Source organism: Spodoptera frugiperda, chromosome 26 (genome assembly GCF_023101765.2).
Source record: "Spodoptera frugiperda isolate SF20-4 chromosome 26, AGI-APGP_CSIRO_Sfru_2.0, whole genome shotgun sequence".
Lineage (NCBI taxonomy): Eukaryota > Metazoa > Arthropoda > Insecta > Lepidoptera > Noctuidae > Spodoptera > Spodoptera frugiperda.
In genome coordinates, this window is record NC_064237.1 from 10,764,210 (window position 1) to 10,776,556 (window position 12,347).

Consider the following 12,347-nt stretch of genomic DNA (forward strand, 5'->3'; position numbering starts at 1 on the left):
TACACGTATTTTTTATTTTGTTACGGAAATAAGTACTTTCGAAAATAAACTGTTTTGAAATGTCGCATGACGTCACTTCTAGGCTAGTTCTAGGTATATTTTATACGCAGAAATTACGTATTTGCTGCCATTCCTAAATGATAATATATGACAATATAAAAAATACGTGTCTAACAATTTTTAATTACCTAACTGACGGAAAGTAGGTAGGAGGTTGTTTTTAGTCAGTATGAGCATAGGTATGAGTCTGACGTCCGACCCAAAGCGGGAAAAGACATTGGACGATTTTCCCTCCTTAAAAAAGGTACCTACCTAACAGTCTTAATCTTCCTCAGGTGAAGTGACTCCAAGAAAACAAAAAGAGAACCTATTACTTAACACTATTTGCTCAACTATTAAGCCTGACCAAAGTCAATATCGGCACCCTTCCTAATCCCAGATCATAAAAAGCTTAACCAAAACCGATGTATCTTGATTCTTGATAATGTAAACAATTTCTTTACAAAAAAAAAGCAAAAAACCAAAAGAATATCTATACAAAGGTGTCAAAAATATAAATCTCCATTCCGATTGGGATACCTTACAAAACGAATTGTCATACTTGTGTCTTTAGTATAGCCGATATATAAATGATCCGCCATTTGTCATATTTTTAAGCTGTCCACACCATTAGTTATTATTTTATATTTTTATTTTTCGTGTTTTTTTTTTTACCGCTGTGACCCTATTAGCACCCAGCTAATATATTATTGCGTAAAGTACTTACTTGATTTAACTTACTAATAGTTTTTAAAGTTTATGTGTTGAAATTCTTGGATTAACGTGTTGATGCTTTTGCTTTGAATGAACATCTTCGGAGAAGAAAGCCAAAACAAAAACGTTTCTACGTTCAAATACAAATTAGATTGACACAAAGATCTAATGAACTTATTTTTATAAATTAATTAATTAATAGAGAAAAGCTCTACTAGATTCTTTACAGACTAGAGGGACTCTTCGCAGACTAGAGGGAGTCGTCCTTGGCCAAGTGGTCGCAAGTGTGACTGGCAAGTGGTCTCGGGTTTGTTTCCCGCGTCGGGCAAAATATAGCTGGAGATTTTTTATTAGCTCTTTAAAATTTTCTCAGTAGTAGCACGGAATCTGGAAATATACCCGGTATATGGCAAGAAGCTCATCCCCTATTACATGTTATTTATAACATAAATTATGAAATAAAATTCGTAGAATAACTATGTAGCACCAGAGATGTGCTATGTAGCACATCTTTGGTGGAAAAAGCACCCTAATAATCTGCATGACACTACTTCATTCCGGACACAGTCCACACTCCATCAAGTAGACAGTAGACATCTTAATTCCATCTCCCTCAGTCACACCTACGCATTAATTGACACAAAAACTCAGCAGTTTTCGATTTCACGTAAAGCTCATTACAAATTCCTACATTTCAAAATTGTAAGGTTTAAATGTGACTAATGATCAACTACCGTATTGGTAATGTTATTGGTAAAAGAATTATAAGTATACTTTGATATGCTGCCTCGGTCACAAAGTAGATACACGTTTCAAATGTAAATGCTGAGTCTTCCAAGGGCGCTTCCTAGGTCTCGCGGTTTTAATTATCGATTTAGAAAATTTTTGTTTTTGAATTACCTAGTATTGATTTGATTAGGACTTTGAAAATAGTTCCGTAGTTTTTATAATTATTACCGTGAGATATACTAAATTAACTGATTACTTACGCGAATTTAATGAGAACCGTGCGCAGACGCAGTGACGTCGCGCAACTCATGAGGAAGAGTTCCGTTGTGACTCGAAACTAGTGGAGCTTTTCTCAGTAATATCGCGTGGGCAAACCGTAAATTATAGTTTAACTCAACAATTGATTAAAGTTAGAGGTCCCGATGCTGAAGATAAAGATGGTAATTTAAGAGAGGTAAGAATCCCGCACTCTAATCTTTCTCTGCCAAAAGCTAACACCTCTTGAATTCTTCCCCCTGTTAAAAATATCATGTGATATTATCCAACTTATAGCAAAACAATTTTGTTTTCTGGTATAGGCCGGTAAACAATCAGACGGATCACCTGATGGTAAGCAATCGCCGCCGCCCATGGACACCCGAAACACCAGAGGCGTTAAAAGTGCGTAGCCGGCATTTTGGTTTAAAGGGTTGTTGGGGAATCAGGGATTGAGAAAGTTTGCAAGGGGGTTGGGCTCCCGGTAACCTCACTCACACAACTCAAGCGTAGTTTCACGTAGGTTTTCTGTCGTCTCGTCGGTTCACAAAAACGACCATATATTTATATGAATCGTCTATAAACGACCACTTAAAAAGTTAAAACATTCTCATATCCATTGTAATTGCTCGAATTTAGAGCCTCGAAATAAATCAACATTACAAATTACACTTCCTGTCTTAAACACAACGCTTTAAATCAAAGCATAAATTTTGGCAAAACATTTATCGATTTATCGATACAACTATCGACATAATCGGTATCGAGTAACTATCGAATAGAAAAAAAACTGTTTAAAAGAAAAAAAACATTGAAGACATCTTTTTTTTTATATTGCCAGCTTAATTTACAGTAAATCACTTGGTAATTTATTCAATTTTAATTAAATACGTGGCCATCTAAACGCGCTTGTCAATAACGAAGACAAATCGTTACGTGTTTGAGCTCATTAACGCGCCGCGTTAAAATTCATAATGAGAATATCGAATATTCAATTAATTAATAACGTTATCGATAGTACTTTACACATAGGGTTGTCAGTGTCGGGTACTGGGAATGCTGGAATTTTTCCGAATTAAGGGATTGTTCTTTTTTTAATAGGTAATGTTTTCTAAATATCTTATCATCCTTTTTTGGTGCGATTCATGAGCGGTAATCCCTATTCCCATATAGGGAAATTTGGGAGTGTATTTTAGATAAACATTTTTGTACAGAATACATGAATTTATATCTAATAGTCGCTTTCTACAAGTCAATCATTAAGTAAAGTAAAGATTACCTGGTTAAATTAAAAATAAATGCAAAACACAATATTAATTACGTATTCTACACTCTATAATTATATATCTCAAGTACGCAGTAAACCTAGCTATAGGGGACTTTTTAATTAATTAAATTCTTGCTTCAACCGACCAATATAAATATAGAGAACTTCTTAAAATCATTCGGTTCCTGTACCAACCCTACTTACACCCCGCGGATTCGATTCGGTCCACACTCGTAGTTATTCCAACTCTATGGCAATTCATACTAATCAACTCACTCCTGAGATCGTATATCTGCCTAATTAAGAGGTCCCATACGAAAATTTAATTTACTTGGCATTCTATTGAAAACGAGAAAAAATATTAAGTATTAATATCCAATCAATAAGTGAAGAAATTTATTTGAGTGTTAAAAATTAGTTGGCTTGGAACGAAGGAATTTTGATGGTGTTATTATGGTTAAACACATCGACATTTCTATTTTTTACTATAGTAGATATAGATAGGTATGTAATGGAAGCTGTGGGATACATAAATTATTCGTGGTGAGGAAGATAAATAAATTGAGCGAGCAACACTGGACTAATTAGAAACTTTATGTTCATTTCATTGAAATATTTTAATAGCGGAGCGTGTTAAGGGGCGGTTTCGATGTACGAGTAGCTTATTTTTTATTTAATTTAATAAAGTGGTGATTTTATAGATGTATACATACCTACCTATGATAGATATGTATCATTGTTTTAAATCTCTTACAGCAGGATACCGATGTTCATTGGTGATTATTTGATGCATGAAACTACAACATTGAAAGTTTACAAAATAACTATTGCTAGCATTAGAGACTAACCTTACTTTTGAGGGGGCACAATTATCCAATGACTTCTCCTGCCTTGGGCGAGGCTAGAGGGAGTGTCAGACTCTTACTGACTAAAAACCACCCCGTTCCTACTCCTACTTTTCGAGTCGGTAAACCCTAGATTGCAGCTCCAGAGCATTAGAAACTAACTTAAGGTGAGAATTTTGTGATCAATGAGATTAATTAATACTTTGCCTTGCTGTGTTAATTGTTTATAAATCAGAATACTTCTTACAAAGGGACTCAAAGGTCAGATCTTCCTACCCACCCACGCATTCGACATATACATATAACTACCAAACCAAAAAACACAGCTCAGGAATTTAACAAAAAAATAAATAAAAATCGCAGCAACGAAACATTCCCTTAACTAGGTGCAAGCAAGAAATGCGTGAAACAAAGACAGCTACCTCAGTAGAGACACGCGAACGAGCAATAAAGCGAATTCTAATCTATTCGTAAACGACTATAAATACATAAAAAATGTCGTGCCAGCTTCTGTGACAGATCTTATCTTAATTATACGAGATAAAACTGCTTTTTATTAGAATTGATTCCTGACTAACCTGACTTCGTTAAACTTTTTTGTGTTAGAGAAAGTTATTGCTACATTCAGTTGTGTGGCTGAGAAGAATATGTTTATCACCACACCTGTATTCTTTCTATGGATGTAGAAAAAGCTAACTAAACTACGGATTACAGGGAAATGTGGAAGAGCCATGCTTCAGCACGAATGGGCCGGCTCGACCAGAGTGATACCACGGGCTCACAGAAAACCGACGTGAAACAACGCTTGCGTTGTATTTCGTTGTGCGAGTGAGGTTACCGGAGGCCCTTCCCAATCCCCAATTCTCCATCAACCCTTAAATTCCTATCCTCCAAAACTCCGGTAACGCACTTGTTACACACTGGTGTTTCGGGTGTCCATGGGCAGCGGCGATTGCTTACCATCAGGTGAAGCAAAAGTATCAGTCTCTTACCGACTAAAAACCATCCCGTTCCTATTTTGAGCTGGAGTCCCGTTAACCTCATAGAGATTTCCACCCACCTCGCAAACGAAGAGGTTTTGACAAACAGTCTAATGTGGAGGACAGCCATAGTGTAGTAGTAGTCTGTTGCACCAATCACCAAAGATATTACCATTTTAGTAAAAAGCTAAGACAAGCTAGTTAACGCAATTTCGCGCTGACTTTACTATTTCAAAACTTTAACTAACGTAGCTAACTTAGAATTCAATAACCAAAACTTAATTATTTTCTTACCAAATTGAAAAGAATTTTAAACTTTTAAGTAAACTAAGCGTAACCCCATAAAAGTATAATTTCATTGAAGATCACGGGTCCAGTCATAAAGTTTAAATATTTCTTAATACGTTTTAACGGTAGCTTTACTTGTTTGACACGAATAAAATAAAATTAATGGCTGCGTCAGGATCTGGATCTCACTGGACTCGTCATAAGCAGAGCGGCGTGATAATACGATCTAGAATGAAATAATTTCCCCACTAATCCTAAAAATATATCGACCGTAAATAATCATTCGAATTGCCGCCTGTCCAAACCCTATTACAGTGATGTGGTTGGTGTCGATAGTCGATAAAGAATGTCGATAAAAGAAGTTAAAGTCAATTAATTAATTACAAATAGACCGAAAAGGTAATCTGCTCTTTTCAAACTCTAGAACAGTATGGAGATGAACCAACAAGAAACTTCATGTTTTCCCCAAATAAGCTTAAAAAACTTAAACTATAACTTAGTACTGACTACTCGGACTAATTCGTCTATGTTCATTTAAGAAATTAACATGTTAGTACACAAGCGTCATCTAATTTACTTGATTAGGTATATTGGGGGGACTCAAACAATTCAATCAACATGCTACCCCTTTTTTTGGTGACGGGGAAACCTTTAGAAAGCGCCTAGTTTTTCGGGGATAAAAAACTAGGGAGTGGGGGATTTTTACCTCACTAAAACCACCCCGGTGGCCACCCTCAACACCTGTATGGGGCACCGGGTCCTCTTAATAGACCTGCTCCGGAGCCCCATGGTGCAACGCCTGTTACGGCACATCCCTAGGGCAACATGCTACCCCTAATGAGACTTTTAAGTAAACGCTCTAAATTTCTACTAGGTACCTATGTTTTTGTTTAACCGTACATTTTTAATCAAGACTCTCGACTTCACTAATATATCGATATCGATACTTCCAAAGCATCAACTACGCAACATCACTAAACCCGCGGTCATCCAAGTGAGACGTTTGTGGGGATTATAATATATTTTCTGCTATTAATGTGTTACAAGTTATTAAAATATATTTCTTTTTACGCACATCAGGTCACTTTGTCGATAATATAAACCGACCGAGTGCCACAACCTTTTAAAATTAATCCTGTAACTGTGGATTTTTATATATTTGTCCTTAAAAACTGGTTAAGTATTAGTTTATAGGTTTAAAAGCTTAAATTCATTACTTAGAAGTCATGAATCCTAACAGATTTGGACATTAATGTAAGATAGTAGGTGGATTAGGAATGTGTTTGTTTTTCTTCAAGAAATCGGGCAATCATCTCATCAACAGCTTATAAATGAGCCACTGCTGACTAAAAGCTTCTAACACGGAGAAGGTTTGAGCATTAATCTCCACGCTTGCTCTATCCATGTTGGGGTTTTCAAACTTATTATCAGAAATTATAAGCCCAAGTCCAAGTTTCCTCACGATGTTTTCCTTCGCCGTGTGTTAGTGGTATCTTCTTAAGTAATTTTAGAAAGTACATTTTATTCGGAAAAAGTTGATTTGCACCCAAAGTTGCGCTAAAACTACCAAGAAAGCGCAAGACTTTGTTGGCTTATATAACTTTTTAGTGGTTTAAATAATAAAATACTAAGTAACAATACAATTCTAAAACCGCACCGACGAAACAAATGATGAAACGAAACGATATCATGTTCAATCTTCGATTAATGATGCCAAACGATGATGGAAAACCTTCGTGGGAAAAAGAAAGACTAGAGTATAGAGACTCTTATGAAATTGTTTCAGACAATGCGAAACTTTCTCCGTTTAATGCCCTTAATGTTTGTGAAGATCCTCCTCATCACAAACAGCCCACAATAACTCATGTTCTTTAACAACTTGATACAAAATGTTCCTGGTACAATCACAATAGAAAACGTGTGTTGTATTTTACAAACAGCCAAACACGCCCTATTCTATTCTACGAGCGGTTAATTGAGCAATATAATTTGACACCTCACGGCGTAGTGAATAGCCAATTATTAATATGGGCCCTTGATTAATTGTGATATCAGCATTTAATTTTCGTGTTAACAGTGTGGCTCGACGCGCGGCCCAGCGCCATTGTGAGCCGCGCGCCTTTGTGTGCCGTGACGTTTCAATTTTGAATAAATTAAATTTCGAACGCTTCATTTTTTCCGAGCCTTTTTGGCTTTACGAACGAAATGAGCTTGCGGCCAGTATTATAATTTATTGTCGCTTTTGTACTGAGAATAGAATTTTGTTGTTTATGCTATCGTTTGTCTTGTTACCTTTTTTGTCGTTATTAATTATTTACGTTACCCCTAGCTTTTAGGTTGAATCTAATTTATAAAATAACCTACCGACCATCTTAATGGAATACGTACGATTAATCATCATGAGACTTCGGCAAATATAAAGGTAAACATTTACCATCTGATATACCTACCTACTTACTTTTAATCTTCAAAAGTCATTAGTACACATTTATCAGTATTAATAATCAAGTTATTAAACCCTTTTACGGTCTAGACCTCAATGGGTATCATTTATAACACCACAAAATACGTGTCAAAAAAAATTAAAATTAAGAACAATGCAGTTATGGAGTCATTTATCACACCACTTACCTATAAAAGCAAACGTTATTTTTATTATTATTTAAATCGTTAAAATCGACACAATAAAAGAGTCGCCATTAAAAATTGGTTTCAGTTAGCTACTGGCCAATGAGCTGATCCAATTATCGCGTTTATGGCGGCAATTTGGAAGATGGCCGTGCTCGTTCCAAATTTGAAAATTCGAAGCTGGCGTTCGAACCAATGAGTTTTATCCTAATTTTATTATGCGGCTGTTACGATTAAACTATAACGTTTTGTCGGCAGCGCGGGAAATAGATTTTTTAATTTATCGTTTTATAACGCAACGCAACTTATATAAATAATGTAAACACCTTTTATTAACTACTTTAAATTTTGATAGCCGAAGCGATATGGCTTGATTAATTTGTGTTTTTATTGATTGTGAGAAGACGTATTAAACTGTTATAACCAGATTTGCTTCCTGTATAAAAAGCTTATGATAGTTAGATATTTTTGCATCGATGTCAGGATAAAATATTAGAGTCTATAATTAAGCGTTTAGCGTTATGTTTTGTGCCATTAGTTAAATATTAAATTATATAGCTTTAACTTTATCGCTGATGTGTGATTTACTCGAGTGATCATGATGTTTCAAAGTCAAAATCAAAATTATTTATTTCAAATAGATCGGGAAGACACTTGAACGTCAAAACAAAATCACAATATAAAAAAACACAATGTCTGTCTGTCGGTCAGTCCTCTAGTATTATAGTGAATCTATTTGCTCGTTCCAAAGTGTAGATATCTATGAAGAAGCTCCATAGGTTACTCTTTTTAATCAGGGTCTAATTCTTAGTATCATCATCTGTGTGAGCCAAAACACATCCACTGCTGAACATAGCCCTGTCCAATGACATCCAGATAAGCTGGTTGGAAGCACTCTCTGCATCCAGTGACTTCTTAACCAATATGCAGCATAGTGATCGTATGAAAGCTATTCGTTGGTGGATTTCGTAGCTGCGGATTACCGGTTTACGGGAACTCCGACTCTAAAAGCAAGAGTAGGAAAGGGTGGTTTTTAGTCAGTAAGTCTGACACTCCCGATCGCCTCGCCCAAGGTGGGAGAAGTCACTGCATTAATTTCTCCTTAAAAAATCCGTTGGTAGATTTTGAATTACGAAATCGAATGTTTACATAAGGGGCTTCATAATACGAAATTTGAAACCATATTTAACACTGGCCGCTAGAACAACTTCAGTCTTCGACTTGGCAAAAACATATTATACGATTTTCAATTTGGAATTCCATAAATAATTTCTATAAAAACCTCTTCTCATCACACCTCAATAAAGCATGCTCCAAAAAGCCTAAGGACCGTCAACAGCACTCGGTTTGCCGTACAAATGTGTTTATAATCACTGCCCACGCGTACGCGCAGGTAATTGCGCCGGCGCAGCCTGCAGGTGCTAGATTGAGATGTTTGTCATCTCTGCCATTATGTCCTTAAGGCGATCTGATGACCGCTAATGGGGGGGAAGGTGTTAATTGCACGGGATATTGCGGTAAGTGGATGTTAGGTTAGCTGGGTAACGTGACGTCATATCTTTAATCCGTGGTCCCTTATTCCTATTCTAAGTGCCTCTAAGCGATAATATATGATGACTATCTACACACTATATGAACTATAGTTATCCTATTCATTCATTCTAAAATATAAATGTGAAAGTGTGTTTGTCTGTTAATTTGTCCATCTTTCACGGCAAAACGGAGCAACGAATTGACGTGATTTTTTTAATGGAGATAGCTAGAGTTTATTCCATGAAGGGATGTGCAGAAAGAATGTTTTCCACTTTTCACCTGAAATATCTATAAACGACACAGAGTCTAAGATTATTTCTAGACTCAGTGTCTATCTGTTCGACTGATTTCTGTCGCTTTGCTCAATATTTTCAATATGCAACCAAACAGTTATAATTTTCTTTCTAAAAATCACATTCTTGACGCACCTACTTAATCTCTTTTAACGAAACAGTATCCGCGTGTTCTCAACTATGATAATAAGTTCCGTCTCTTGAAAGAACAAAAAGAGAACTTGTCCTACTCCAAGTATCCAACATAATTGACACATCACTGACAATTGCAATTGACAATCAAAAGGCCGAAACATTGTAAAAAGCAAATCAATTTCGTTCACGCGAACGAATCATTAAAGTTGAATTAAAGCTATTTGTGTAACTCGTTCACCGTGAGAAACGTTCTCGTCTCATTCACTCATTCGTTCATTCGTTCGCGATCTGCTAATAGGGTGTGCAAGAAATCATCGTGTTGGGGATAAGTGACCGATTACTTCTAATGAACGTATTTAATGAACTAAATGTGTTTTAATGGTATAAATTGCGTTATAAAGAGCATGTAGCAGGCATTACAGCGCGTATTAACTTGTATGTAGGAATTACTTGCAAGGAATGTGTTCACTTTAAGTGCTGTTTGATTATAACATTATGTTGTTGAATTAAATTCGGCGTTTGGCATGCGATATTGCATAACTTATACTAAGTAGTTCAGTAATTATTTATCTTAAGAATACGTAATATCTATTGTTTTATTTTATTTTATCTTCATAGTCCAAGATACAGTAATTCTGCGGTCTACCTAGCGGGTTTACCGGAGCTCCGGCTCGAAAAGCAGGAGTAGGAATGGGGTGGTTTTTAGTCAGTAAGAGTCTGACACTCCCTCTCGCCGCGCCCAAGGCGGAAGAACTCATTGGATGATTTGTTATAAGATAGACCAAACAATTGATAAAAAATTTAACATCACATGAACAAACTTACTAAATACAAGTTTAGAAATTTGTTCACAATCTCATGCCTTAAAAAATGTCCAAAGAAATCTTTCAATAAACCAAGTAAAGTCTCAACATCTTTCCAAAACTAAGACACCCTAATTTCTTCAAATGTCACTCCAGTTCCCATATTAATTCAGTGTTTGTGTCAGTCCACATTGACAGTCGTAATGTGCGACAATTTGTCGCAGCGTGCGTCGTTACAGAGCTATTGTGTCTTGACAAGTCATATTGACGACTTTTTAGTCGCATTGTCTTGATTTTAATTTGTTTGTAAATGGGAGTATGATTTTTCTATCATCGTTGTCTTCCTATCCTTTATTAATTTTAGGTCATTTTTTTATATGGTATAAGCCGGTAAATGAATAGACGGATCACCTGATGGTAAGCTATCACCGCCGCGCATGGACACCAGAAACACCAGAGGCGTTAGAAGTGCGTTGCCGGTCTTTTAAAGGATTGTCGGGGAATCGGGCAATTAGAAAATTGGGAAGGCGTCACAGCACGGCACGTCACACGTTTTATTTCAATTAATCCTTAATTAAGCACTTGTGAAACGTTAAATGAAATTGTCCATCAGTCAGTATGTCAGTGAAGCCCAATTATTTCGAATGGAGAAGAACGAGCTAGAAACTCCATCATTAGTCTTTTCTGGTTTCTAAAAAGATTTTTTTTTTACAATCTGTATTACGGGCTGATGCCATTGATCGGTTTGGTTTGTATTTCAAACCAAACCGATAGATTTCATTTATTATTGATATTTTAATCCATTCAATATTATTTTACAGTTGCATAAGATTATTATAGACTGTACTATCAACACTTCTGTCAACCGCCACGAAGCACGGAGCATCCATTGAAAGCTTAGTTTTTGTTCGACCAACTAATAACTACTACCCGTGCCGTACAGTAGCCACTCATAGACAATACATCCATAAACAAATCCTTTCACATCAACAACTGCACACAACGGGTGTTAACAACTGAAAACAATACAACCTTTGTGGTGCGCCAGCGCATAGAAGCTCGGACTTGTTTATTGCTGTCCCTTTCTCGCTTGTGACTTGTTAATAGCGCTATCTCTGTCACTATGACATGTTAATGTGGTCTTTGAAGACAGCGCCCCGCCCACAGTGTAGAAGCTTTTAAATTTGTTCGTACTTTGAAGGGACCTATTATGGAGTGCAATTTCGCTTGGTTACAAACTTATTTCGAATGCCAGATGAGATTTCAAGAGTTTCAGAACAATATTCATGGTTATTAGGCTGTTTAAAATAAAGGGGGATATTATCGTTCGTATGGTAAGTGTATGATTGTAGTCCCATGTAGGTCTTTGAACGAGATTCTTAGTGCTAATGCTTATTAGGATCTTGAGATGTGTTGTCGGAACTTTGTGGTTTAGGAGTAAGTTTAGAAATAGCTGCTTGGTTTTTATTTGTCGCATAATGTTTATGGACATTACGAATACCGTTAAAAGTCGTGAAAAATATTTATCATTTGGTGTAGGTCTGTGACATTTTTATTAACTGTAATCAGTAAAAAATCTTCAAACAGAAATGAGTGGAAGGAGGGTAGGGAGGACTTTACCCTGCAGAGGGACGATCATAGCTGAAATTGAAATCAGCGCAAAATTCTTAGTTCATGTTTGAAAAAAAACAAATATTTTTAGTATTGCTTAAATCAAAGCCTCGTTCAAACGACCCACTTCAGCAAGTAGAGTAACAATGTAAACACGCGTTCCAGTAGATTTAGTCTATAATCTATTGACCATCAATCACTCGGATAGTATGTAAAAACGTGATAAT